Genomic DNA, 7250 nt, shown 5'->3' with positions numbered 1-7250 from the left:
TGAAAACAAGCGCGAATTTGCTAGAGAGCACCACTGTACGCACAACTCTGTAAATGGATTTATGATGTTAGGACAAAGTTAAATGATATATACAAAAACCTTGGCACACTAGCTTATGGTACTGAAAGAGTTCAAAAACTGATAACAGTAAAATATAGGGAGAGTATATGAGAAGACAAAACAATAATTGTGATGAGCAGGCTGCAAACTGATAATGGAAGGTGCTCCTTGAAAATCCTTTATTTTTATAATGTACATAGTGTATGTAGCTCCAACATCTCATCAGAAATATATTTACTCCCTGTTTTAGATCTGAAAATGATTGCTAGCACAATCGAAACCGGTCATATCGTTTCATAAACTCGCCATCTACACAAATAAATATTTCACTAGTTATTAGTGTGTAGCAGAGATAATGTAACAGATAAACTATCATATAATTTACTGACAAGATTTTCTTCATTGCAACGATTCTAAATTTGAATCCAATATTTATTTCTTAGGTACATAATCGATGGAAGAAGGAAGTACTAATATGTTCAAGTAAATTCGGGAATACAGAAATGCAAGTCACTGAGGAATGAAATCAATAGGAAGTGCAGTGAAGCTAAGGCGAAACAGCTGCATGAAAAATGTAACGAAATCGAAAAAGAAATAATTGCCGGAAGGACTGACTCAACGTATTGAAAAGTCAAAACAGCCTTCGGTGAAATTAAAAGCAAGGGTGGGAACATTAAGAATGCAAAGGGATTTTTCACTGTTAAAAGCAGAGGAGAGAGCGGATAGGTGGGAAAAGTACACTGAAGGCCTCTATGACAGGGAAGACCTGTCTGACAACGCGAAAAAAAGATAGTGGAGTCGATGTAGAAGAGATTGGAGGTCCAGCATTAGAATCAGACTTTAAAAGAGCTTTGGAAGGCTTAAAACCGAGTAAGGCAGAAAGGACAAATAACATTCCAGTAGAAATTCTAAAATCTTTGGGTGAAGTGACAACAAAATGACCCTGACTTTCGAAAAAATATCGTCCACGCAATTCAGAGGACTGCAATAGCTGACAAATGCAAGAATTATCGCACAATCTGCTTAACAGCTCATGCATCCAAGTTATTGACAAAATAATAATTCACAGAAGAATGGAAAAGAAAATTCAGGATATGTTAGATGACGATCAGTTTGGCATTAGGAACGGTGAAGGCACCAGGGTGGCAAGTCTAACGTTGCGGTTGATAATGGAAGCAAGAATGAAGAAAATTCAAGACAAGTTTATTGGATTTGTCGACCTGTAAGAAATGTTAGACAACGTAAAATTGTGCAAGATGTTCGAAATTCTGAGAAGAAAAAAATAGGGGTCAGCTATCGGGAGAGACGGGAAATATACAATATTCACAAGAACCAGGAGGGAGGAATAAGAGTTGGAGACGAAAAAGGAAGTGCTCGGGAGAAAAAAAGGATTGTAACACAGGGATGTAGTCTTTGGCCCCTACTGTTGCATCTATACATCGAAGAAAAAATGACCGAAATAGAAGAAATGTTCAAAAGTGGAATTACAATTCATGGTGAAACGATGCCAATGATAAGAGTGACTGATGACACTGCTATTCTCAGTGAAAATGAAGAGGAGTTTCAGGATCCGCTGAATGGAATAAACAGTCTAATGAGTGCGGAATATGTATTGAGAGTCAATCGAAGAAAGATCAAAGTAATGAGAAGTAGCAGAAATGAGAAGAGAGAGGAACTTAACATCAGAATTGGTGATCACGAAGTAGATGAAGTTAAATAATTCTACTAATTGGCCAATTGAAGTCTACGAGTACCAAACATAGGTTTTAGTATTAGGAAGAAACTTCTGAGAATGTACGTTTGGCGGACAGCGTTGTATGGCAGTGAAACAAGGAATGTGGGAAAACCGGAACAGAAGAGAATCTTAACTTTGAGATGTGGCGCTACATACAACTGTTGAAAATTAGATGAACTGATAAGATTAGGAGTGAGCAGCTTATGCACAGAACTGGCGAGGAAAGGAAAATATGGAAAACACTGACAAGAAAAGGTACAGTGTAATAGGACCCCTGTTAAGACATCAGGGAATAACTTCCACGGTACATGAGGGAGCTGTAGAGGGCAAAAACTGTAGAGGAAGGCAGAGATTGGAATACATCCAGCAAATAGCTGAGGACGTAGGTTGCAAGCGCTACTCTGAGATGAAGAGGTTGACACAGGAGAGGAATTCGTGGCGGGCCGCATCAAACCAGTCACAATACCGATGACTCAAAAACGTTACATGACCATGTTGTTCCTCGGAACATGTTTTCAGATTTGGAAAAACCTTAACTTTCTGTAGTATTTTTTTGTAGTTTCCCAAAAAGACTGCCATCATTTAAAAATGGAGTAAGCAAATATATTACACTTGTATTGTGGTGGTGACCAGCGGCGATATTCTGAGAAGTGTACCAAGACACAGCACTCGTACCTACTATGAGAATAATTTCCAGTGAAAACAAGACCACGCCGACCAGTGTTAGTCCACACATGGCCTTGAGAATGCGGTAATATCAACGCGAAGAAAATTGTAACACCCCATCCGTCACTTAGCTGGTTTATGCGTGTGTTCACCCCAACTAATTGACTAACAGATCAACAGAGAGTGCAAACTGCCGCAATATCGGATAACGCAAAAAAGTAATATGGCCCTGTGACTCCTGATTGAACTGTGGTGGCAGTGTTGACATTAATTTATTCAGAATTGATCACTTTTAATTAAAAATGGGTGCACATTGATGTTTTATTCAGCTATTGAACACCAGATGCAAATGTGGAACATAAAATTAATTTTGAAAGTGACTTGGGATTTCAACTACTTGATTGAAAACAGATGAAGTCGATTAGCACAAATTTATTTTAACTCAAGATCTTCAGTCATGACATTACAAGACTCTCCTTGCGTTTGCGTGGAGTAAAGCGCTGTAATGGTATTTTGACTTCTGCGCCTCTGCCAATACAAAGATATAATTTACGATCGCGCACGCGGAAGAGCGCTGCACCAGCGACCGATTTTTATAAATAATTTTGTTCGTCTTTTTACTTTTGCGTAGGTTTTTGTTTTTAACAACTAATTGATTACACTCTCTCTCTTGTCTTCATATGAAAGACGTGTATTTTTCGTCAATGTGTTGAATGTGCTTTTGGGTGGAAATTAAAATTATATTACAAAGCGAGGTTGTTTCAATAGTGATTCGAGGTGGTTATCATCAAATTTGTAAATTGATCATGACAGTCACAACTTGAAGAAGTTTTCGACAGATGGAGAAAAGTGAAAGACGGGTCGTCCTACAAGAGAAATTAGGAGGACAGCCATGAAGACTATATTGTAATTAATACTGCATATCTAACAAGGTTATAAGGTAAATTTCAATTAGTTTCTGATGCTGTTTCCGTACAGTCGCTTTTTGTAGTGTTGCCGACCCGGTCTGCAATGCACGGTCAAATTACAGCACGATCTCAATCAATAATATGAAGTCCGCCTTATCCCGTCATTGTGGGGATGTCGGCCGACCTCGTGGTGCTGCAAGGCTGCGCTCATCTATTCACTCCTAGCTATCTTGCTCAGTACATAGCTGAACCAAAACTTCCTATCTCCAAGCTCAATCGTTCTCTTTGCTAAGTCCTAAACTGCAGAGATGCTCACTCTCTCTCAGGCAAGCTGAGTCAAGAACGCCATATCCGCACTCTAGGCAAGCTGGGAACGGAAGACCTCTACTGAGACTTCTGCCCGTCCGCTCTTCACCTCGGTTTCCCCTCCAGCAAAATCACTTACGCCAATTGCAGCGCAAGTCGCGTTAATTATGCGTCGCTTCCCAGCGCCGACCAATGCCTGCCCTGGGAAGTGAACAAATTCCCACAAAATTTCCCTTCCTCTCAACTTCTTCTGTTTAGCTCTCCCCAGGCCACCCATCAAGGTTAGCATCTGCACAAACACCAAGTTTTCTGGAATTCTGACTCCCAGGAGAGTACTTCAAATTCCTTGGTCCTACATTCCCATCGGAGACCGGCGTATTTCATGCTGTCGCTCTTCACCTGATTTACTTCAGGCTCTGCGGACCGTGAATTCACGGTGAAGTTGCTATAGTCACGAACACGCATATTTTGACCTCTGTTGACTGTTCCTCCGTAGCTTTGCGCGGCATTCTCGCATGTTTCACAGAAAACGGGACGACAGACATTTATCAACAGGCATAAAGTTCTCCTTCTGTTTCCCGGTACAGAAACATGGAGTTGGGGTCAACCACCCACTCACTGTCATTCATCTTAAGGCAGCTGGAGGCCGTGCACCGTTACCACTTTCTCAGAGCTTGAGCCACCCTAAGCTGCCTATTGTCGCTTCCCTTAGCCGCTCCCCTGGCCGCTCACGCTTATCTCTAGATGCTTCCCTGGGGTAAACTAGCGTCCAGTAAATCGACTCGTTTCCACAAAGTTTTCATGTTGTGTGACTTACTTTAAAACCATCACCCGACATTAATTATTCCACTACATCCATACTATACCCTCTACAAGATGCATTGTGCCTTGTCAGTCATTTTGTTCAGCCCTACTGCTCGCTCAATTTGAGTTAGGTGATCTTTAATGACTTCATGTAAGGGGCATAGTTCTTGCCATCTTACAAAATATGCCCTTTAGTTATAAACTGTTATAATGTTTCCGTCTGTTAAAATCTTGTCATGTGAACTCATATAACGTGACGTTACTTTGTTAAACTGTTTGTGAGCTTTTGAACATTAATGATAAAATGTTGATTTGTGCAACGAGTTTTGATAACTTTTCCTATGATTTTTCTGACTGCTATAAAATGTTATTGAAAGAATCTGCTACATGCTAGATTTTAATTCTGATCACCGAAATTACCAATTCTTTATCTGGGAAGATTTACTTTACTACATATGTGTAAAAGCTGTTCTTTGTTACCCTTAAAATGATGGTGAGCTCAGCTTGTGTGCACCAATCTTTTCTTGAAGTTATTACAATTGTGAGTGATTAATCGAATCAATAGACCTACAGTTCTTTCTGCTTGAGTTATCACTTACTTCCAGTTTGTTGTTGTTGGAACCAGCTGTTATCATACAGCCTTATGATTGATTGCACAGCATTAGTTCACTCTGTTCAGCACTTCATAAAAACAGAATTTTCTCACTGACATGTCGTTACTATCTTATGCGTTCAGTATTCTTTCGAAAATTGGTAAATAACTCAATTCTTCTATAGTACTCCCAGATCGTTTGTCATCTTCACTCTCACTTCTGACACTTCTGACACCTGCGGTCTCTCTTCCTTGGTGTGCACACCCTATACCGAACTCTTATGGGAACTGGTGAGATGCCGTGGGTGATGAGGCTAATGAGCGGTTGTGTGACGTAAGTTCAGGATTTTAGCCTAACAGGAGGCATGCTAGGGTAGTCTGTGCAGTGGCGGTGGCCACTGTGTCCAGATTGTGTAATGGTCAGCACATCTGCCTAGTTGGCAGGAGACCCAATTTCGAAACCCTGTCTGGCACAAGTTTTTAACTTGCCCCATTGATATAAATCAATATTCACTCGCAGCCAATGTCTTCATTTTCTTTGTGTCTTCATTTATAGTGGCTTCAGGATCAAAATGGTGTCTGTTATTTTAGACGTGTCTGAAAGATCAGAATCACACATATATTTACTTTTTGAAATTCACTCATATTAAGTTGTTGATATCACTTGGTAAGTTTTCAAAGATTTTAATGGCTGAATACATCATCACTACTTAATGTGGCACAAAGGTTGAGGGATGAATGCTGCAACTCATTTCTCTTTCTAGTATTATATTTATTAATGTTGCTGCTGTTTTTCAGCTGCGACTGATACCTGACAATAATCCCCATAAAGGAGTAAATATACTGTATGTCAGTTGTACAGAAGCCCAACTGTTTAAGGACCTGTCACACAATGCAAGCTTTCATGGCAGCGGTCTAATGATGTCACGAAACGAACGTTGCATGGATACGTATAACAGTTCCGCGTCCTGAGCTTGTTTCGGTTTGTACTGTTGACTGCATCTTTATAGCCTCTGATGACGTTTCCAGCATTGGAAGACGAAGCGTTACCCAGAAAAATAAATCATGATCATGCCCTAATGCCCATAAAACAAAAACCACGATGTTTAAGCATCTGTCTAGTACATGTTTTAGAGTGAACAGTTCGTATTATCCTTATTACAAGCTTCTGCCTAACAAACACTTTCTCCTCAAGTGGAGTTGCCCCACAATAAAATGGTGTAAGACGTAAGTGAATGAAAACAGGAAAAGCAAGCCAATGGTTTAGCATTTTCGTCTGTAAAGTCTATTTATTATCTGTAACGCAGAAGTTTCAAAACTTTTACTTTTTAGTCCAGTAACTTGTGAATTTCAGCTGAGGTTCTTATCAATATATTTACCTAAGAATTTAAAAGACTACTTAATTATTTTTTTCCCTCGTGCCCAATTTCTGATTGTATCTTGTAATGGTACTTGAATTATGTAACAATTATGGCACCTCACCTGAACCTCTCGATACTACTAATATTCTACTGTATTTCTGTTAACTACATAATTCTGAGACAACATTCAGATTTGATTTCATTTGTGATACATCGATATGTTTATATTGCAATGATATTATTCTTATGTGTATTCTTTCTTTTCTCACTATGATCTTTGACGTACTTGTAACTCTGATTTTTGGGCACGTAAGCGATTATTAGATTTATTGAAAAAGTCAAGTCTAGGACCTCATGTTGGAAAGACGCATATTGTAGTCAGCTTATAAAATGTGAACTTTAACAGTGATGAAGATGTTTTCAAGTATGTTTTGTATTGTGAAGTGATGTTTTGTATGTTACGTGATATTGCAATTAAAGCAATTAAAAGGATGTGTAACTTAAATTCGGAGTGCTGATTATTTTTTTTACATCACTATTGTGTTAACTTTGAAATGTTTAATCTCCAAGAATGGTTTGTGAAGCGCATCTACAAAACTTTTGAATATAGCAGAATAAAACCTTGGCCTTTTTGCATCTAAGCTCGGAATCATAACCACCTAGATTTTCTACGATTGAGCCATGATTTTACAACGAGACCAGCGTAGGAAACACGAAACGATGAGTGCCTAGTTTATTCATTATTACATGAAATGACTTTAATAACTGTGCTCTAATGACACCTGCCACATAATAACTTTTTTGTTGCCCGAAAATGC

This window comes from Schistocerca americana, chromosome 7, assembly GCF_021461395.2.
Source record: "Schistocerca americana isolate TAMUIC-IGC-003095 chromosome 7, iqSchAmer2.1, whole genome shotgun sequence".
In the NCBI taxonomy this organism is placed as follows: Eukaryota; Metazoa; Arthropoda; class Insecta; order Orthoptera; family Acrididae; genus Schistocerca; species Schistocerca americana.
This window is presented reverse-complemented; position numbering follows the sequence as displayed.